Source organism: Lissotriton vulgaris, chromosome 6 (assembly GCF_964263255.1).
Source record: "Lissotriton vulgaris chromosome 6, aLisVul1.2, whole genome shotgun sequence".
Taxonomy (NCBI): Eukaryota; Metazoa; Chordata; class Amphibia; order Caudata; family Salamandridae; genus Lissotriton; species Lissotriton vulgaris.
This window is the reverse complement of record NC_141694.1, coordinates 1,148,249,459-1,148,272,524: the sequence shown is the minus strand read 5'-3', so window position 1 is coordinate 1,148,272,524 and position 23,066 is coordinate 1,148,249,459. Positions and strand designations below refer to the sequence as shown.

Sequence of the window (23,066 nt, the reverse complement as noted above, 5' to 3'; positions counted from 1 at the left end):
TCGCAAACCCTGTGAACGGAGCGTAGTTCTCCGCCCAGGCTTACTATCGAGAAACAGCAATGGAATTCTCTGCAACTTATTGAATATACTTTGATGTATAGAAGCAGAGTTCAAGTCGAATGGTTAACTCTGGTGGCCGCACTCTTTATAAAAGGTAAGCACAGCAGCCTAGATCTACAAAGCCTTCATAGCAATGCATTAGAAATAAGTCGCCATAACGGGCGTCAGTAACACAGTAGGCACCTCCATATAGACACCACTTGAATGCAGCACTATAACAACTGAAATATACCAGGTACACTGCACTCATAAAACTGTAGTGTTAGCTTTATTTGTGAAACGAGAGAGGGTCATTTTCAATGTTCCCTCTAATTTTTTTCCTCTGTGTGCGGCAGTGTAGGGTCTCTGTGCACTGCAGCCATGGCTATGTGCGCTAGGAACCAGACCGTGCATGTGTGCAGCACCAAATATCACTCCAAACTTTTGCTTAATAAAAATCTGAAAAGATGGCGCATTTCCACACATACAGTGCCACGTTAAGGGTCTTCAGGCAGATTTGCAATTTGGATACACCCGCCATGACATGAATTGGTTACACAGGCAAGTACACTTCAGGTTTACAAAAGCACAAGACTGCATCGGTGGTGCCATCATAAGATTTTCCTAAAGATTCTTAACTGGAGCACTGTTCATTGGGTGGGTAAATGTTGAGAGCCTACACAAGATTACATATATTCTTTTTTTTTTTTCGGCAACTTGATCACCATAAAAGAATACATATAAAATACATTTGCAATACTCCCATAAAATTATTAAAATACGAATAAAAGAAAGGAGGTACACCACAGTCACTAGATTGCTACCAGCGGTTGTATCCTCAAACCGTTGGTCCCCCCGAGTGCAATTTCAATAAACGGGAGCGCGTCGTCCATGCACTACCCAAGAACTTTGCCACCCCACATATCATGAAGGAAGATGAAGAGTCCGTAGAGAGTACACGGAGTGCCTGGCTATGGCACCTCAACCCCAGTTCTCTGCAAACAGGTTTCAGCCAAAATTTCCGCGCCCCTTTGTAAGCTGGACAGGCAAAAAATAGATGGGCCACAGACTCTGTTGGTGCTACACAGCCAGGGCATGAACGCATGGGGGCACCAGAGTTTGACCACCTCACCGTGAAGTCATGCACCGGAAGCGTCCCATATCGCAGTTTTAGATATAGTGCTCGATCTAAGGGTTTGGTTATCAGGTCGAGGAAGGGCTCCAATTTTCTCACACATTTAACTAACAAAAATTGGTCCGTGAGTGAGCCCCCATCCGTAACCCTCAGTGCATTACTCTGCACCCAGTCCCAATATAACTTTTTGATCACCTCCTTGGGTGGCGGCAATTGTGACTCCCAAGCATCCCTTAGTCCTAACTTGAGAACCAGGTCTTTCAATTTATTCAACCATCCTATTTTTTTACCTGTACATATATTCAATAGGTTGTGGAATGGAATCTTTTTGCTGTAGCCTGCAGCGTTCATCTTCATTTGGCAATTTCAACTATTGCCAAATGCTGCGGGATACAGTGCTTACTTTGTAAAACAATAAGTGCCGGGGCTCAAAGCTTAGCTCAGAAGATGTGCATTGTTTTCTGTCTGTGGCCCCTGGATGAAAGTTTGTTGAGGAAAAATATGTAATGGTCCTCCGGGTGCAATAATGATGGAATCCGCAAAGGTTCAGTGGACTCAGGTGCCCCAGAGTTGTCTTTTAGAAGGTCTGGAAGGAGAGCTATCACCCCTGCTTACGCAGGGGAGTATTTAAGATAGATATACTGTTTACATATTAAGAAACATGCAACACGAAACCTTTTTCGCATTTATCTTTTCCCATGTATGTCTGTATTTGTATTATAAGTTGTGTTGTGGTTAAAGTTATTAAGGAAGGTGTTTGTTTGGCATTTTATATGCTTATGTTTGATTCCCCAGTGAACTAAATCCTCTGTACAGGAAACATGAACTGAATTTTGGATACTTCGATAGTGCAGAGATGCCTAAAGGTTTGTAAGACCTGGAAAAGCTGCATAGGTTGAAACCGGGTGGTAAGAAGAGGTGTTGTTCATGTCAACGCTTTCTTGGATCGCCAGGGACTCAGGGTTCATCTCAAAGTGAAGCTTTCCGTTATATTCCATAGCAAATGGATACCCAGTAGGGTGATTAGGGCACTCTACTAATACTTTTTGATAGTTTTTGTGGGAGGTCCTTCACGACGAGTGACACCTAGTCGAATGCCATCACCTTGTTAGGCTCGTAGATGTGAACTGGGGAAGAGTTCCTTTGTTCAGGGAGACTAAAGACATTGCCATACATATGGTCTGTTGTCCAACATTTTAAAATGTAAAGGTAGCTGGTTGCTACACCTTTTGTTTCCACGCTTGCAACCGTGCCTGGTCGCTTCTCATGCACTAGCAATCAATGTGACTCTTTCGGCAGATTGACAGTTCATAATCTGGACCAAATATTCTGATTGAAAACGGTCTTCCTGTCCAGTCTTGTGGAACCTGCAGTTTTGTGACAAGTTTCCCAATGTTCCCTTGTGTAAAGCACTGCAGTAATCAAAATGAGTGCAAATAGCACTTTGCCTCTGAACATGTAAATAGATTTCAGATAGGAAGTGGAACATCTCGCAAAGATATTTTTGGATGAAACCTCCAGAAAAATCCCTGTCTTGGCTCGAGCATTAAAATCAAGGCAGTGAAAAAGAATAGTTCCTAGACTTCCTACAGTTTTGGCACAGTATGATGTGAAATCAGAGCGCGGGTGCGGCTTTGCTTCAACAGAGTAAGTGCTCTGGTGAGTCGGTCTGATCTGTAGTAAAACGCACTCTTTGCGCAGTCTGACTATGCATAGCCATCTTAAAATGGTAATAGTGCTCATTTAGTGCAGTGCAGAAAACTGTGGAAGTAACGCTAGATTGTCTTTGCTGTGAGTTTACCAACATGTTCTCTTAATTTTTCAATAAGTAAAAATGTGTTTGTTGCTGGGATCCAAAGCCTGAAACAAAACTATGGCTACGCTCTGTTTACCTGTTTGAACTTTAACTTTCGCACTGTAGGCACCTCTCTGTTTCGGGAGCAGAGAGCAGGGAATCAGTGTGTTTAAAAAAAACAGGCTGAATGTGATTTTTTAATTTATTTTTTATTTATAAAGTTTTATATACCTCGAACTTGATCCCGAAGGATATCAGAGCACTTTACAATTTGAGGCAAAGGCAACAAATCAGAACATGAGTCTAACATGGGGAATCTAATGGGCATTGAATCAACTAGAACAAACATAACTGCTCAACTTGATAGATTTCATTAAAGTGACTAAATAATGTGCTGACGTAGATTAGAATAGTTTACAATACTGTAAAGCAGACCCTGGATGCTGCTTAGGATGGAAAAGCAGCAGTCTATATCTGGCTAAATAGAACTCAACAAAGCTTGTCCTGATCTGGCCCATTAGCTTTCACATCAGACAGCAGGAACGTTAAGTAAAGTCAGATGCCAGATACTGCTGTCTTTGGAAAAATACGCTAATGTACTTAGAAGTACGGCAGAAAAGCTTTCACTTTGTAAAATTCTATGTAAAGGCGAGAAAATGACAAAGTAGCTTATTTATTAGACGATTCGGGGAAATGGACCCTCATTTACCGAGGACAATATATGGAACACTTCTATGCACAAAAACCTGACGATAATTTGTCCTTCAAATTACGTATTCACGAGTCTAACAGGGGTGCACAGATAACAGGCCAGTTTATCCACTCGTCAAACCGGTGCCTTAAATCTGAAAATCATTCGGCGTATGTTAATTTATTGTGTTAGGATTTTCTTTGTGCGCCTCTGCTCGCGCCTTGGTAGACCTAATTTCATCCTATGGAAGAGAAGTTATGCCCATGGCGATGTGCTTGAATAGATAAATTCTCTTAAACGTTATCATTCACCTGATTTCATTAAATTATTTAATGTTTATTTAGAATTTACGGGTATTTCCCATACTACAGTCACTGAGCAAAGGGCAGCTAAACAACACGTGCAGCACAGAAAAGCCCACTCGTGCTCAACTGAGGAATACTTATATGTGAGATCCAAGGTTTGTGCATCATTACACCAGCAGGAAATTAAGAGACATTCAAAGGAGAAACCCCCCCTCCTTTCCGATGCAATGTTAGTTGTTTTTAACCCTTTCTCGTAAAGGGAGTTATGTGTCAATGCTGATGGCATTCTCATAGCAAAGTGGGAAAGCAATCTATTTCTATGATTTCGATTATGCAAATTTTTAAAGCAGTGAGTCACCCAGGATCTACTGAAAATGCTTTATTACGAAGAATGCGTCTGCCTGTGCATCTTTAGGTTATTATTTTTTCGTGTTATACAGCCATATGTTTTGCTGGAATTGATTATGCCGAACCTTTTCTTACTGTATGTAAAAGAAGGGTTTTTACTTTTTCTGTCCGTGTGAGCTGCAGTGGTTTATGTAAGACTATAATATCAGGAATCGTTTCTATAGTTTTGAACTAAGAAATGTGTTCTAAAGTGTCTGATCTTCGTTAGCCATTCCGAGCGTGAGTTGACAGTGCTGCATTTCTGCAGCTACTGTTTGTTATAGAAGATCGTTCGTCTCTCCCTTACAGGAGAGCTGGAAGAAGGAGACACAAGTAGCCCGCAGTTGTGCACATTAGGGAAAAGCAAAGGCTCAAACACGTCGTTTGATATAGCGCACACTGTGTTTGACACTCTGCATTCCTTTTCTTACAGTGCACTGCTGCGGGGCTGATTGGGGTCCATTGAATTAGTATTCGTGTCAATTGCAGTGCTCGTGTGCGCTGCAATTAACGCGAATACTAATTCAAAGGACGACAATCAGCCCGCAGCTATGCACTGTAAGAATCTCGCACCGCTCGCATTTTAAGAGCGGCGGCGAGAACGGTAACACAAGAGTGCGCGCTAATTACAGCAGATTGCGTGCTTAGGGTGACTTCTGTACGCGCGCGCTCACGCGCGCAGCTTCTTGGGAACAGTGGTCATATTATCAAGCCTGGGTGACAAAATTATCGCCAGTTTATTGGCAGGAAAGTGCCGCTAAAGTGGCGATAATGGGTTTGATAATATGCTCTATGGAATTCCAATCGAAGCTCATGTTACATGTGAAGGACATCAGACATGAGCTTCGATTGGAATTTTATAGAGCATATTATCAAACCCATTATCGCCACATTAGCGACACTTTCCTGCCGATAAAGTGGCGATAATTTTGTCGCCCAGGCTCTGCAACACAGTTTTAATGTTGTTTTCTCTCTCTTTCTCTCTCTCACTCTCTGTGACATCATTTCTCTTTCTCTCTTAAACTTAGACACTGCTGTCTGCTTGGACGAGTAGAAGAATTGTTGAAATTAAGTTTTCAATCCAACTGGCTGAAGTGTTTGGCCGCAAGGTTTATACAACGGTAAGCAGAGAGGCCTAGATCTACAAATCCTTCATAGGAATGCATTAGAAATAATTCAGCATAACAGGTGTTAGTGACGCAGTAGGCACTTATATATCGACACCACTTGCATGCCGCACTATACCAATTAAAATGTACCAGGTACACTGCACTCGTAAAACTGTAGTGTAACTTTTATTTATGAACGGAGAGAGGGCCATATTATCAAACCATGGCAACAAAATTATCGCCACTTTATCAGCAGCAAACTGCCGCTAAAGTGGCCATAATAGGTTTGATTATATGCTCTATTGAATTCCAATGGTAGCTGGTTGTTAGATGTGAAGGACATCTAACATGAGCTTCGATTGGAATTCCATAGAGCATATTATCAAACCCATTATCGCCACTTTAGCAACACTTTCCTGCCGATAAAGTGGCGATAATTTTGTCGCCCAGGCTTCATATTATGGCCCAGAATGCATAGTGTACAGCAGCTTCTCTGCAAAATCTACAATTACCTCCGAGCAGCGACAACAGATAGCTTACAACAGTCTGACAAACAGATCCACAACCTTATTATGCCACTTTTGAGTCACTTTTAACATGGGTAAAGTGATGCAAGGAGATAGTAAATCTATGTCTGACTTTTCACAAAAAAATCTCAACTCCAGACTCTGCGACACAGTTGTAATGTTTTCTCTCTCTCTCTCACTCTCTGTCACATCATTTCTCTTTCTCTCTTAAACTTAGACACTGCTGTCTGCTTGGACGTGTAGAAGAATTGTTGAAGTGAAGTTGTGAAGTCTACTTCCGTATGTGTTTGGCCGCAAGGTTTATACAACGGTAAGCACAGAGACCTAGATCTACAAATCCTTCAAAGGAATGCATTAGAAATAATTTGGCATAACGGGCGTTAGTAACGCAGTAGGCACTTCCATAGAGACACCACTTGAACACGGCACTACAACAAGTAAAATGTACCAGGTACACTGCACTCGTAAAACTGTAGTGTTAGCTTTATTTGTGAAACGAGAGAGGGCCATATTATCAAGCGTTGGCTAAAAAATTATCGCAATTTTATCGGCAGCAAACTGCCGCTAAAGTGGCCATAATAGGTTTGATATTATGCTCTATTCAATTCCAATCGAAGCTCATGTTAGATGTGAAGGACATCTAACATGAGCTTCGATTGGAATTCCTTAGAGCATATTATCAAACCCATTATTGTCACTTTAGCGACACTTTCCTGCTAATAAAGTGGCAAAAATGTTGTCGCCCAGGCTTGATATTATGACCCAGAGTGCGTAGTGTACAGCACCTTCTCAGTAAAATCTATAATTATCTCCAAGCAGGGACAACAGATAGGTTACAACAGTCTGACAAACAGATCCACAACCTTATTACGCCACTTTTGAGTCACTTTTAACATGGGTAAAGTGATGCAAGCAGCTAGTAAATCTACATCTGACTTTTCAAGAAAAAATCTCAACTCCAGACTCTGCGACACAGTTTTAATGTTGTTTTCTCTCTCTTTCTCTCTCTCACTCTCTGTGACATCATTTCTCTTTCTCTCTTCAACTTAGACACTGCTGTCTTGGACATGTAGACGTGTAGAAAAGTTGTTCAGAATAAATTGTGACACCAACTGCCTTAAATGTTTACCCGCAAGGTTTATACAATGGTAAGCACAGAGTCCTAGATCTACAAAGCCTTCATAGGAATGCATTAGAAATAAGTTTGAATAACGGGAGTCAGTAAGGCAGTAGGCACTAAGGGTGGGCGTAAAATCCGTTTCGCGGGCGAATTTGCGGATTTTCCGCGATTTCGTGAGCCGCGAATCTCGCGAAATCGCGGTAAAATCCGCGAATCAGCGGGGACGAATTTTCAGCCAAGCAAGGGTTACAGCAGCAGGTGCAAAAGTTGAACCTAATTTCTTTGTAACCTTTTACAAAAGGGTTACAAACAAATTAACTTCAACTTGGACACCTGCTGCTAATTGCTTCCTGGTGCCTCATTGCCTACTTGCAACTATTCTCTGACCCTGCTCTGACCCTTGAAGCAGGGTCAGAGAATAGTTACAAGTAGGCAACGAGGCACCTGTCCAAGGAATTAAACCTCATCAGGAAGCACTTACAGATATAAAAAACTGGAAGAAGGGAGAGGATGGCAAATACACCCATTTTGAGTAGTCAGGAGGAGTTAAACTAAAAGAGACCTTTACAGCACAATTTTCATATGCATTTTGGCCCTTCAGATATCCGGCCTCTCTTTTTTCCTCTCATTCTCTCTCTCCCTCTCTCTTTCCCTCTCTTTCTCTCTCTTTCTGTCTATCTGTCTATCTATCTATCTATCTATCTATCTATCTATCTATCTATCTATCTATCTATCTATCTATCTATCTATCTATCTATCTATCTCTCTCTCCCTCTCCCATAAACGACTGCATGGGTAACTTCCCTATGCAAGCAGCTCGCGAAGACGCAAAAAGCCCCGCGAACACGCAAAAAACCCCGCGAACACGCAAAAAACTCAGCGAACACGCAAAAAAACAAAAATCCGCAAATTCGCACAAATTCACTAATTTTGCGGATCGCAAATTCGCAAATCCGCAAATTCGCGGATCGCGAATTCGCAAAATTCGCCCATGCTTAGTAGGCACTTCCATATAGACATCACTTGAACGTGGTACTATAACAGAACTGGAATGTACGAGTCACACTGCACACGTAAAACCGTAGAGTAACCAAAACTTGTAGGGACATAGTACCAAGAACGGCGATAAAATTATCGCCGTTTCAGCGTCAGGAAACTGCTGCTAAAGCAGCAATAATGGGCTTGATAATATGCCCTTCTGAATTCCCATAGTAGCCCAGGTTAACACCAGAACCTGGACTGCTATGGGAATTCACAACAGCATATTATCAAGCCCATTATCGCCGCTTTAGCTGCAGTTTCCTGCCGCTGAAACGGTGATAATTTAATCGCCGTTCTTGATAATATGCCCTGTAATGCTTCAGCTCATTTACTCACATCTACATAATTCTAAACTCTAATTTTGTTTTTTCTTTAGCAGATTACCAATCGGACTCCTTTTGGAATCCATTTCACAATTTGTTTATAACATTGTTTAAGTTATTTTTCCAGTTCTAATATAGTTATAATTGAGTTTCATTTATATTTATTGTTTAATAAAAGATAATTAAAAAAAACTAAATACTTCTTTTATTTTGTGGGGGAGGGGTATGACAGCCCACAATAAAAATAAAGTTGAAATACTATCTATACTACTATTATAAAGAGAGAAGTGTGTGCTTTGAGCCAAGTAAACTCGAAAACTACACCACCAATCCAAACACCCAATACATCTTTAAAAACGTCAGGGCAAGCCGATGGACATAGGCTATATTAAAAAAACAAATATACGTTCTTTAAAAAATGTTATATAAAAGAAAAGTAGTCCCTTGGAAGAAGCGCTGGCCGCGACGTGCGTGCTGACATCAGGAGCGCAGGGAGGAGCGGCGTACAGGAGCAAGAGGAAAAGCGGGGGACGTGAGCGCGGGGAGGAGTGGCAGACAGGCGGGGAGGAGCGGTGAGGAGTGGCGGACGAGCGGGGAGGAGCGGTGATGACCGGCGGGGAGTGGCAGAGCAGTGAACTCAGGAGCAGGTAATAAAGACTCCCACTGCTCATGCCTCTTTGTGGGTACAGCAGCAGTGAAAGCCTTGCATGCTATGTTGGGTACATCCGGCTACCGAGTGATGCAATTCAATGGCCTGACTTCCACCCACATCCTGAGGATGCGCTACACTTTCTGCTGCCAAAGCAGCTCAGGAGCCATGTCTAAGCTGCCGACAGAGCACCAGGAGGAAGCGAGCACCCGCGGGTGCGCTCCTGGGGACACAATGACAACGTCGGGGCGAGCAGGGGCACTGAAGCAGCCTTAACGTCGGGGGCCCTGAAGCAGCCTTAACATCAGGGCGGGTACCGCAGCAGTGTGAGCCTTGCATGCTATGTTGGGTACATCCGGCTACCGAGTAATGCAATTCAGTGGCCTGGCTTCCACCCACATCCTGAGGATACACTACACTTTCTGTTGCCAGAGCAGCTCAGGAGCCATGTCTAAGCTGCCAACAGAGCACCAGGAGGAAGCGAGCACCCGCGGGCGCGCTCCGGGGGACACAATGACAACGTCGGGGCGGGCAGGGGCACTAAAGCAGCCTTAACGTCGGGGTGGGCGGGGGCCCGGAAGCAGCCTTAACTCAGGGCGGGCGGGGGCCCTGGCCTGAAGCAGCCTTTTGCTCCCGGACAACGTCGGGACGGGCTGCTAGTAGTAAGATATAGTCAAGGCTAGGATTGAAAACTACTGAGTTCTAACTAACAGATATAATAAAAACAATGGTGAGAAACTACCAAAATGGCATTGGATGGAGTACGTAATCAATGTTTGGCGCCTCGGCACTACCTTTCAAATAAATATATAAAAAATATGACTATTAATACTGTACAAAAGTACAGCAGCGGATGACACACACGAACCGGGAAAAGAAAACGACAGATTTACTAACTGATATAAAGAAAGGTTTGTTTGTTGAACTTGAAGAAAAAGAAAACGTGGCCTTCGAAATGACGCTGAGCATGCGAAGAGAGTACAACTGCTACACCAAAAAAAAGGAAAGCTTCACATACTATCATAGAAATGAAGGAGCATATTATCAACAAAAGGCGATACATTATCGCGGCTTTTATCGACAGGAAACTTCCGATAAAGCGGTGATAATGTGCTTGATAACAGGCCCTCGTAATTTCCCATAGCAGCCCAGGTTCTGGTATTAACCTGGGCTCCTATGTTTATTCACAAGGGCATATTATTAAGCCCATTATCACTGCTTTATCGGCAGTTTCCTGCCGATAAAAACGACCATAATGTATCGCCTTTTGTGGATAATATGGCTCATTGCTCTTTTTTGGACCAGTAAACTTAGGTGCATATTATCAAAGACCGGTGTTACAATTATCGCAGTTTTATTGGCAAGAAACTGCTGATAAAACGGCGCTAATGGCCATGATAATACGGCCTTGTTATTTCCCATAGAAGCCCATGTTAACACCAGAAAATAGACTTTTTATGGCAATTAACCAGGGCGTATTATCAAGCCCACCCTCCCAACATTAATAAAAAACCATAGGCCCTTGTAAATTCCCATAGCAGCCCAAATTCTGTTGTTAACCTGGGCTGCTTTGGTTATTCACAAGGGCATATTATCAAGCCCATTATTGCCGCTTTATCTGCAGTTTCCTGCCAATAAAAGCGACAATAATGTATAGCCTTTTTGTTGATAATATGGCCCATTGCTCTTTTTTTTACCAGTAAACTTAGGTGCATATTATCAAGGACCGGTGTTAAAATTATCGCCGTTTTATTGTCAGGAAACTGCAGATAAAATGGCGATAATGAGCTTCATAATATGGCCTTGTTATTTCCCATAGAGGCCCATGTTAACACCAGAACATAGGCTTCTATGGGAATTTACAAGGACGTATTATCAAGACCACCCTCACAACATTATTAAAAAACTCCCGGAGCTGGAAGGTCATTTTACATATCACTGCCACAGAAATGTGGCATTCCCCGCGATGTGTACGGGGAGAGAGAGCTCAAAACAAATTTATTTTTAAAAAAGACCCGAGGGGTGCCCCTCACCGAGACTGCGGGGAGTAGGACCGTAACCCCCCCGCATACTTCAAAATAAAACCAGAGGAGTGCCGTTCTCCAGTGCTCGGGGCACCTTACAAGCCCCCATTATGCAGAAAAATTGCCCCCGTAATTTGCCCCCCGAGACCTATAGTATAAAATGGACTTGTACTTTTTTTTCACCTTTTCCACCGAGTACAAGTACTGCACGAGTATCCCGCCATTTTTTATTTTTTATAAATAAAAATTGAGCCTAAAGATCCATGTACCACCCCCTGACCAAGACTATAGACTCAGAATTTTACTACCCTGCCCCGTTTCCTTATTTTTCAACTTTGTTTTACTGTTTTCTTGTAACTCTGCTCTCGTGACAAATAACATGGCTGCCAACCCTTCCTGGTTTGGAGTATTGACAGCCAATCAGCATGCAGCTCCTGCTCTTAATTGTACGTATTTCCATACGTGTATGACCAGTAAACTTAGGTTCATATTATCAAGGACTGGTGTTAAAATTATCGCTGTTTTATTGGCAGTAAACTGCCGATAAAATGGCGATAATGAGCTTCATAATACGGCCTTGGTATTTCCCATAGAAGTCCATGTTAACACCAGAACATAGGCTTCTATAGGAATTTACAAGGATGTATTATCAAACCCACCCTCCCAACATTAATAAAAAACTCCAGACAATGCAGGTACCCGGAGCTGGAAGGTCATTTTACATATCACTGCCCCAGAAATGTGGTGTTCCCCGCGATGTGTACGGGGAGAGAGAGAGAGCTCAAAACATATTTTTTCAGAAACTACTGAACGGATTTACACCATTTAACAAAAAGCACAATCTGCGAACAGAACTGTACCTCTCCGCTAAAGTTCCCTATGGAAAATTGCATGGGGAAAACACGTTTTGGGACCCCCCTTTTTTCTCAACCCCCACTTAACGAATCACCCCCAACCTTTCAGGGAAGGAGCGCAACTGAGCAGGCCATTTTCTTAGAGAAATTCACGAAGATTCGTCCACCGGCGCCAAAGTTATTCCAAATAGAATGTAGTGGATTTCCTATGGAAACTAGTTCCTAACTTTAACCACCTACTGGCGAAAGCCAAATAGGTAATATATATATATATATTCACTGAAAAAAACATAGGTTTCAAGGACATTATAGTTAGTTGGACATTTTACTCATACAAAACCATAGAAATTACACCATTATAGTTAGTTCAGCTAACTATAATTTGCGCCCCCAAAATACACTGCTGATGAAGTTACATTTTACATCATTCATGACATGGTTAGTAACATCACTGATTACATCATCCAGTGAATGTGGTTTTCTTTCAAATTCAAATATGTATTATATATATAACAACGTCTATTGAAGAATGAGTGGATGTATAAGTGTCTGGATGGCAAATTTAGTAGGTGTGTGACTGACTGTTTAAGTGAGTGAATAAATGTGTCTTACTGAATACATGGGTTAGTGACTAAACTGTGTGAATGTCTGTATCAGTCGGTCTGTTGTTGTGTAACCTGCTGCATCAGTTGGTCAGTAGCTACATGGGTGTCTTTATGGGTTATTAATTAGTTGCCTGAGTATTTTTATGGGAGACTAAATGTGTGTGTGGTTGGGTGGGGGTTGTGTGACTCTGTGCATACATGTGTGAGTGGTTGATTGACTAGGTGCATAGGGGAACAGCCATTACAACGCAAGTTTTACCATGCAGTGCTTTTACATTGCATGTGTTACAACACATGCAATGTTACAACGCGTGGTAAAACCACGCATACCATAACATCGCATGTCCTTTTACAACACATGCAATGTAATGTGTATTGGCGGTGGGGGCGGGTATCCAAGACGTAGTGAGGAAACTTAGGCTGTTTACTCCTAACGACGTGAACCAAGCAGGAAGGAGGAAGCAGGATCCAACGTCGATGCTGGCGAGGAGAGAGGTAAGGGGGTTTGCACGTGAGGGGGGTACTTTTGTAGTGTTTAGGGTAGTGTAAAAGTAGTGTGATAATGTTTGTGTTGTGTGTGTTTTTTTCAAAAACGTTTTAGTGTGTGTTGTAGTGTTTGTTTAATGTAGTGTATTAGGGTTTAGGGTTTAGGGTAGTGTAGTAGTGTTTGTGTAGTGCAGTGTATTAGGGTTTAGGGTAGTGTAATAGTGTTTATGTAGTGTAGTGATTTGGATTTTAGGGTAGTGAAGTGTTGTAGTGTTTGTTTAGTGTAGTGTATTAGGGTTTAGGGTAGTGTTGTAGTGTTTATGTAGTGTACTGATTTAGGTTTTAGGGTAGTGTAGTAGTGTTTGTGTAGTGATTTAGGTTTTAGGGTAGTGCAGTAGTGTTTGCGTAGTCTAGTGTTTTAGGGTGTAGGGTAGTGTAGTGTCATAGGGTTTAGGGTAGGGCAGTGTTTTAGGGTTTAGGTTAGTGTAGTGTAGTAGTGTTTATGTAGTGTAGTGATTTAGGTTTTAGGGTAGGGGTAGGGGTAGTGTTGTAGTGTGGTAGTGTTTTTGGGTTAGGGGTAGTGTAGGGGTGGGAGTAGTGTGTTGTGTAGGTGTTGGGGTAGTGTTGTGGTTTGGTGGTGTTTTTGGGTTAGGGGTAGTGTAGGGATGGGAGCAGTGTGTTGTGTAGGTATAGGGGTTGGGGTTGAGATTTCACTTACCTTGCAAACTTTTACTGTGAGTATGTCTTTACCATGCATGCCTTTGCGTTGTAATGGCATGCATGGTAAAGGCATACTCGTTGTAAAAGTATGCAATGTAGTGGTATGCGATGTCATTGACATCGCGTTGTAATACCTGCGTTGTAATGGCACGCGTGGTGTTAGTATGTGATGTATTGACATACATCCGGTGTATGAGTTTAAGAGTGCATGTGGAAATAGCTGTATGAGTAAGTGAGTGCAGGTATGGGTGTGTTAGTGAATATATGTCTCAGTGGTACATATCCAACGAAGCAGAAAAGTAAAAGGCAGTGTATGTGAGAGTTGGTGTATAAAAATAACTAAACATAAGAGTCAGTGATAGTGAGAGTGGCTGTATGGATGAGTGTTTACTTGTATTAGTGATATTATAAGAGAGTAAGTATGTGTTAGTATCTGTATGAATAAATTAGGTGGTGTATGTATAACTGTGTAGGTGGGTAAATGGAACTGTGATTGATTCTTTGCATGACTGACTAGGATGAGTGCATGAATAAGATAAGTGGTGGTGTGTGCATGTCTGTATAGGTGTAGGAGTGCATATGATAGTGTTGTATTGATCAGTGACTGCATGTATGAGTGTTTGTATGGGTGAATGAGTTGATGTGAGTGTAGACCTAGGAATCGGTGAGTGCATATGTAGTAACTGGTGTGTTGATGTTTTTGAAAATGGTAGTCTGTATTTTACAGTGGGTGTATCAAAGGTTATATTAGTGTATGAGGAGGTGCATCACATTTTCATGAGGATGATGTCATCATGATGTCATTTGAGATGTCATCAGTGATGTGACTGACCACATCAGGAATGATGCAATATGTAAGGTCCTCATCAGTGCATTGCAGGGGTGCGAGTTATAGTTATCTGAACTCACTTTAACAGTGGAATTTTCATGGTTTTGTATGAGCGAAATGTCCAACTAACTATATGGTATGTTATGTTAATTTATTTTTCTAATGCGCACAGCTACCCAACCAAGGGTTTTCCAGCGCAGGCCATAACAGAAACTCTAAAAATCTGAAACTAGAATTGTTGAGTGAACAGCCAAGTTTTTAATTGCTTGCGAAAATTGGAATACAGCTTCTCCTTCCGCATCATATCAGGTAGAGAATTCCACAACGTTGGCCCAAGAAAAGCGAAGGAGTGCCCTCACATTCTCATTAGTTTGTTCCTGGGAACATCGAATTTCTCTTCTGAGGAGGAGCAAAGCAGGTGAGAAGGATGGTAAGGCCCGACAAGATCTTGTAGGTATTTAGGAGCTGAGCCAATCTTAATTCCAAACATATAACACAGGGCTTTAAATTTAGTACGCTGTTCCACCCTGAGCCAGTGTATTTCTCTCAGGGCATTAGCCGTACTGGAAATTCTAGGAAGTCCAAGCAGCAATCTGGCAGCAGAGTTCTGCACCACCTGAAGCTTGCTCAATACATCTCTGTTTGAACCCAGAAAAAGAACATTACCATAGTCCAGGCGAGATGTTACAAGTGCCTATACTATAACGTCCCTGAAACTTATGTTTTTTTCAGGGAATTTCAAAGGTTTTTCAAATGCTACTTTCTAACTATATCCTCTCTGAAAGCTACTATTAATAATAATAATAGAGGATACTTGTGTTAGTAGCTAGTCCATTCCGTAAGTACATGACTAGTAACTGGAATAGTTACAGTGCTGCAAACAGAGTGCATGGTGAATTTATAAGTGCTTAGGTATTGGCGAAGTAATAGCATAAGTTGATAGTGGTAGATTGGTGATTGGGGAAGTGCATGGGACTAACAAGAGGATTCCTAGACTGGATAGGTAATAACTGGGTATTTAGAGAAGTGTACCAATAGTATGTAGCTGGTTAGAGGTCTGCATGCATAGTGCACATAATATTGTATCTGTACTTGTGTTAGTGGCTAGGACATTCCATAAGTACATGACTTGTAACTGGAATAATTACAGTGCTGCAAACAGAGTGCATTTGGGTGATTGGAGGAATGCAAGTGTAGTGCATGGTTATTTTATGAATGTTTGAGAAGTGATTAGATAAGGATACGGTTCTGTCAGGATGATTACAGGAGTAGACAGAGAGTGACAGTGTGATTGGGGCACTGCATGACAACTACCTGCGTAATTGCAGGAGTGAGGACTGCGTAGACTCTTCAAATTTGGCTGTAGCACTGCATATCTTAAGGCCTGAGTTATTGTACAAGTGCATGAATACTGACTGGATACTTAAAGTGCTGTTAGTTCACAGCAGGGTAAGTTCATAAGTGCTTATGTTTTGGCACAGTTATTAGATAAGGACATGGTACTTGCTGAATGATTACAGTATTGCAAGGAGACTACTTGAGGAAATTGATAAGTGCTTGGGTATTGACAGAGGTTTTTAATTAGTACATGCTACTGGTAGATGACTCAAGAACTGCATTTTGAGTCACAGAGTGATTGGTGTACTGTATGGTTAGTACCTAAGGTATATAAGACATTAATGAGCAGTGAGTAGGTAGTTATAGGTTTGTATAGAGAGTGCACAGTTGAATGTAGTCAGGGTGGATAGTGTTTGAATACCTCAATCTTACCTTTACAGTATTAGATATCAAAATATTCCAAACATTATTTGCATTTGTTTTTTATAATTTCAATTTAAAAAACTTTCGAACTTTAGAATTAGGGCCTGTAAAAGAGAAGATATTGTTATGATTTTAAGAACACAACATAATTTTAGCATTATATAAATTATTTAGTTTGCAATCTTGGCTGATCTCAGAATATATTGAATTTCACTATAGATAGTGATATCAATCTTACTCATCATATAACAGAGGGCAATAAAAAACAATCAATAAGATGGTTTAAAAAAACAAATCTGTGTCAAACATATTTTCCACATAGCCAACTATCTCTGCACATTGCATAAAAAAAAACCCCACCGTGAAATGGGTATCTCACACAGACACAGATGCCAATGTTGCCTCGCACAGGTGAATCTGCAGACCCAATGGCTTCTACACGGAGAGATGCGAGCTGAAGGACTAAATCCCAAAATGCCTGCCAACACTTCCTGGTTTCAACAGTGCACAGCCATTGAGCCGCAAGCGCATGCTGGGAACCCCACAGCCAATCAGATGTCAGAATTCTCAAATATAAATATCTGTAAAATTTGATATTTCTCAGAAACTACTGAACGGATTTACACATTTTAAACAAAAGCATGCTTTCTGGACCTTTCTCCCTGCCAAATTTGGCGTAATTCCATTCAGCAGTTTCACCTCTACTCTTTTGTAAAGTTTTGTATGAAACTGCATGGAAAAAACCCGTTTTGGGAACCCTTTTTTCTCAGCCCTTCCCACACCATTCACCCCCAAACTTTCAATATAGGAGATAATCAAAAAAGAGAAACTTTTTGAATGATTTCATAAAGATTTGTCAAATGACGCCAAAGTTATAAGCACATGGAGGACTCCAGGAGGGGGGGCGCTACCCCCTCCCAACATGAATGAAGACCCGGGCTGTACGGACCCTATTATTATTTTTTTATCAAATGCCCCTGGAACGTAGCCCCCCCAGGGGCCTCATTAAATTAAAACATGGGAACCGGTGACCCCAGCGCAAATTGGGCTGATTTTTTATTTAAACAAAAAATACTTTTTAGGCCCTGGGGGTCCTTCTGGGACCCCCTGAGCAGGCCTATGGGTCAGGGTGTTTCTATCCTGACCCCTTCTCTTGTGTTATACATTTTTTTCTGTTTTCTGGTGACTCGCTTCTACCGAGCCCCAAGATGGCTGCAAACACTTTCTGGTTTGGAGTGTTGGCAGCCAATCACAATAAATCTCGTGCACGGGACTTAGGCTCATCGCCCAGATATCGAAACATTTTTTTCTAATTTCTCAGCAACTACTGAATGAATTTACAACATTTAAAAAAAAAGGTCGCTTTCTGATCCGAGCACTACCTTTCTGCCAAATTTGGGGTAATTCCTTTTAGTAGTTTTGGCTGTAGATTTGCACAAAGTTTCCTATGGGAAATTGGTTTTTGACTCTTATTTTCTGACTTTCCCAAAAACTACTGAATGGATTCATATCATTTAAAAAAAAAAAGGTCGCTTTCTGAACCAAGCTCTACCTCTTTGCCAAATTTGGGGAAATTCCGTTCAGCAGTTCGGGCTGTAGCTCGTCGCAAAATTACATATAAAAATTAGCATGGAGAAAATGCGTTTTGGGAACCCACTTTTTCTTAGCCCCCGCTTGACGAATCACCCCAAAACTTTCAGGATAGGAGCTGACCTGGATAAACATTTTTTTGGGAGAATTTCTGGAAGATTTGTCAAACAACGCCAAAGGTATTAGCAAATCAAAAAATGCTTTTCCTATGGAAACTAGGTCCTAACTATGACTACCTGCAGGCGACCGCCAGTAGGTAATATATATATATATTACCTACTGGTGGTCACCAGTAGGTAGTTATAGTTAGGACCTATCATTCATAGGAAAACCGCAACAATCTATTTGAAATAACTTTGGCGCCGGTTGACGAATCGTTGTGAAATTTTCAAACTCGTGGGGCGCTCCGGTCAGCTCTTATCCTGAAAGTCTCTGGGATTTTCATCAAGTGGGAGCAGAGACAAAAGGGAGGTCCCAAAATGGGTTTTCCTCATGCAATTTTCCATAGGAACCGTTCATAACGGCTACAGCCCAAACTGCTTAACGGAATTACACCAAATTTTGCAAGGAGATAGCCCTTGGTTCAGAGTCGTGCCTTTTGCTTAAATGGTGTAAATCCGTTCAGTAGATCCTAAGAAAATCACAATTAAAATCACATATATATCTATGGCCGCGTAGGATCTGTGCACCATAGGCGCTCCATGCCGAGCATGAGCTGTATTCTAATTGGCTGTCAACACTCAAACTCAGGACGTGTTGGCAGCCATCTTGTGCCTCCGTAGAACGGAGGCACAAGAAACCTTAGAAAAAATGTGATAAATGTGAAAAGGGGGCAGGGTGGAAACACTCTGACCCCCTAGGACTGCTTAGGGGGTCCCACAAGGACCCCAGTGCCCAAAAACTATTTATTTTGTAGAAAAATCGGCAAAATCTGTGCAGGGTGCGCAGATCTTATTGAATATAAAAAAATTAAGCCCGGGCTCCTGCGCTTTGTTGTGAATTAGCCCCCGAGGGACCAAGTCCTGGGGGCAATGTTTCTATGTGAATGGAAGGCCCAGAGGGCCCCCCCAGCCTCAGGGACCGCCACCCCCGGGGATTTAAAAAATGATGTGTGGTGGGGCTCACAGCCCCCCAGCCCCAGGGAGCGCCACACCCCAGGGCTTCAATATTCATGGTTGGGGTTGCTCAAAGGCCCACCCAAACCCCGGAGACTGCCTCTCCGAGGCTTCTTTCGAATGTATGCAGGGGGACTCATGCCTCCCGCAGCCCCATGGAATGCCACCCCCCGGGGATTTAAACAATTATGTGAACTGGCTTAACAATCTAGATCCTTGGCTAAAGTTCACATATACGGCCACAAGTAACAATCTCGATTTCTTGGACATAACAATATTTGCAAAAGATAATGTGCTTCATACAAAGACCTTCAGAAAACCCACGGCCAAAAACAGCATCTTATCATACAAGAGCTACCATCCAAAACTGTTGAGGGATAACCTTCCCTACAGCCAGTTTTTGCGCTTGAAGAGGAATTGTAGCAATAATACAGACTACCAATTGCAAGCAATAGAATTGAGTGACAGGCTCAGGCAAAGAGATTATACAGAAAAAACAATCAGACTCTGCAAGAAAAGAGCGAATAACCAACCCAGAGACTGTCTCTTACAAACATTCCCAAAAGCACCAACACCAGATTTGACCACTTGTGTGACAACATTCTGCCAAGCTTCCTATGCAGTAAAGAAACTAATTAACAAAAACTGGCACATTCTGCACACGGGTTCATTCAACTGGCCAAAACCTAGATTTGCAAATCGAAGATCAAAGAATATTAAAGATGTCCTTGTACATACCCGACCAACAAAAAAAGTGCGATTGGCCACAACCAGAGATGCAACCATGGCTCCTGTAACTGGGCATTACCCTTGCGGTTCTTGCGTCGCCTGTAAAACGACAACAGCATCCAAATCACTACAACTCTCAGACACACTAGTTTGGCATCAACGTCAACATACAAATTGCAACTCTACACACGTCATTTACATGGTAAGTTGCCCCTGCGGCAAACAATATATTGGAATGACGTGTCGTAAAGTAAAAATAAGAATTGGAGAACATAGGAGCAATATTAGATTGAAAAAGAACACCACCAAGTTATGTTCCCATTTCGTGGAAGCAGGACATTCCTGGGACGACATTCACTGGACTGTAATTGAAATGCTGAATGACAAAACCCTGAGATCTGAGAAAACACTCTTTGAAAAGGAGCAGAGGTGGGTGGAACGTCTTAAAACCCACGAACACGGACTTAACGATTCAATCCCGTGGCACCAGTTTGCAAAATGAAGTTATCCCAAACGTTCAAAAATAAAAAGCTTCTTAAACATCTAGAACCGTGAATTAAACCTAATCTGAATGATCACTCCCTAACTATGGTAATTATTGGGCATACAAAGAACCAACTCTGTTCCCGACTTGGTGACTGCATAAAGTTCGCATTGATAAAAAAACATAGCAACAAGCCGCTTCGATTCCCTGCGCCTTTAAAAATGACTCCTTCTGCAGAGGGTGCCATTTCCGGGGGCAGAGCCAGAACAGGACGGAATTCCGAATACACGCGGGTAATGGCGGAGGGAGGATGTGAAACTCCGGTAAGATGCCTGCGTGATATGCTAACTAATGCGATAATCTCTAAACACAGCTCTGGGTGAAGCAGTCGCGACTTCCCCAATGCAAGAAAGAGTTTCTCCGGTATAAGGTAGGACAGCGCACAGCGTTTATACTAAATTTCTCTGCGAGTCCTCCCACCCGTATACCAGGATAATTTAACTCCAGCCAGACTTCTGAGAGTCTCCAGTCACACACAGATGCCCTAATAAAACCATGAATTAGAGCGCCCCATTCAAAGCTAGCGCGTAAAGTTAACAAACTTGATTTTTAATTTGTCAAAATGTTACCACTGCTCGAACTCGAACTCCAGACCCTCCCCATATCTAAAGTCTCTGTAAATGAATAATAATTTTATTCAACAAATGCATAAACCTGATTCAGAATGTATAAATCAAGTGTGTATTTCTCTATGTACTCTCCCCATTCTATTTCAGAAACCGGAGGAGCATTTTTCCTGAAATAAAAACAGGAACCTACTTAAAACTACACAAATGGTGTGAGTAAAAAGTCCATTGTTTATGTGTATGTGAGTCCTGACGAAAGCTCTATAGACCCCTAGGGCCCAGAGAGCTGAAACATGTCGACGTTGTATATATAACACTACCCAGATCCAGTCGCGCCCCCAACTGCGTCCAAGCCGCTCCTGGACGCACCCATGGACCGTTCTCCTGCTTCTCCTGCAAATTTAGCGGCACCGACAACATCTCCGCTACGACCACAACACAGATCCCCGACCCCAACCACCTACAATGCATCCTTCTCAACACCCGCTCGGTCCACAGACACGCCATTGACCTTTGGAACCTACTAGACACCATCTCTCCGGACATCGCCTTCCTAACGGAAACATGGATGAACGCTTCCTCCGCCCCTGACATCGCCATCGCTATCCCTGATGACTATAAGATCACACGCAAGGACCGCACAGACCATACAGGAGGTGGAATCGCTATCGTCCATAAGAAATCAATCCGCATCTCAACCAGCTCTGATGCCAACCTCGCCAACTCCGAACACCTTCACTTCCAGATCCACATCGACCCCAAGACCACACTCAGAGGCACCCTCCTCTACAGACCACCAGGACCACGCGCAAAATTCAGTGAAGACATCACGGACTTCATCACCCCACACGCGCTCCCCTCCAAAGACTACATCCTTCTGGGTGACCTCAACTTCCACCTTGAAAAGATCAACGACCGCAACACCGCCACCCTCTTGGACAACCTCGCCAACCTCGGACTTAAACAACTGGTCACTTCCCCCACCCACATCGCAGGCCACACTCTCGACCCCATCTTCACCTCCAGCAACCATGTCGCCTTCAGCCACACTACGGATCTCCTCTGGACTGACCACAGCTGCGTTCACTTCACCTACAACAAGCCGAAACCCATCATCCACCTCCAACCAACTCTACAAAGAAACTGGAACAAAATCACCACAGAGCAGATCTCCACATCGCTCCTTCAAACCTCCCCAGACCTCTCTTCTAACGCCAACGAAGCCGCCTCCAACCTCACCCTTTGGTTATCCAACACCGCCGACAACTTAGCACCACTGAAAAAACGTCAACACAAACTTGGCATCAAGAAGGCCTCATGGTTCAACGACGACCTCAAGAAGTCCAAGAAACTGTGCCGCTCCCTTGAAAATGCCTGGATAAAAGACCCATCCACCAGCAAGAAGGACGTCTTCAAAAGCGCCATCCGTACTCACCACCAACTGATCCGAAAAGCCAAGAAAACAGCATTCAAAGATCGACTTGACAACAACGCCCACAACAGCAAGGAACTGTTCAACATCGTCAAGGAATTTTCCAACCCCTCGGCCAACTCCAACGACATCACCCCCTCTCAAACCCTCTGCGATTCCCTAGCCTCTTTTTTCCACAACAAGATTGCTGACATCCACAACAGCTTCGACAACCAACCCGGAAACCTACCCACCCTTCCATCAGCTGACCATCTTCCCCCCGTTAACACCCTTAACGCCTGGAACCCAATCTCCACTGAGGACACCATCCGCCTGATGAATTCCATCCACTCTGGATCCCCCACAGACCCATGCCCTCACCACATCTTCAACAAAGCAGACTCCGTCATAGCTCCGCACCTCCGAGACGTCATCAACTGCTCATTCAACTCCGCTACCTTCCCAGAAGACTGGAAACACGCTGAACTCACCGCTCTTCTGAAAAAACCAACAGCAGACCCCACCGAACTCAAAAACTACCGCCCCATCTCGCTTCTTCCATTCCCGGCCAAAGTCATCGAGAAAGCTGTCAACATCCAGCTCGCCGCCTTCCTCGAAGCCAACAAATCACTCGACCCCTCACAATCTGGCTTCCGAGCCAAACACAGCACTGAAACCGCCCTCATCGCAGCTACAGACGACATTCGAACT

General features: G+C 42.9%; 1 pseudogene; it reads left to right on the top strand.

Annotated features, from left to right (window-relative positions):
- Nucleotides 1-4,506: 4,506 nt before the first annotated feature.
- On the top strand, nucleotides 4,507-4,680 carry LOC147708552 (small nucleolar RNA U3; annotated as a pseudogene).
- Nucleotides 4,681-23,066: the final 18,386 nt, after the last annotated feature.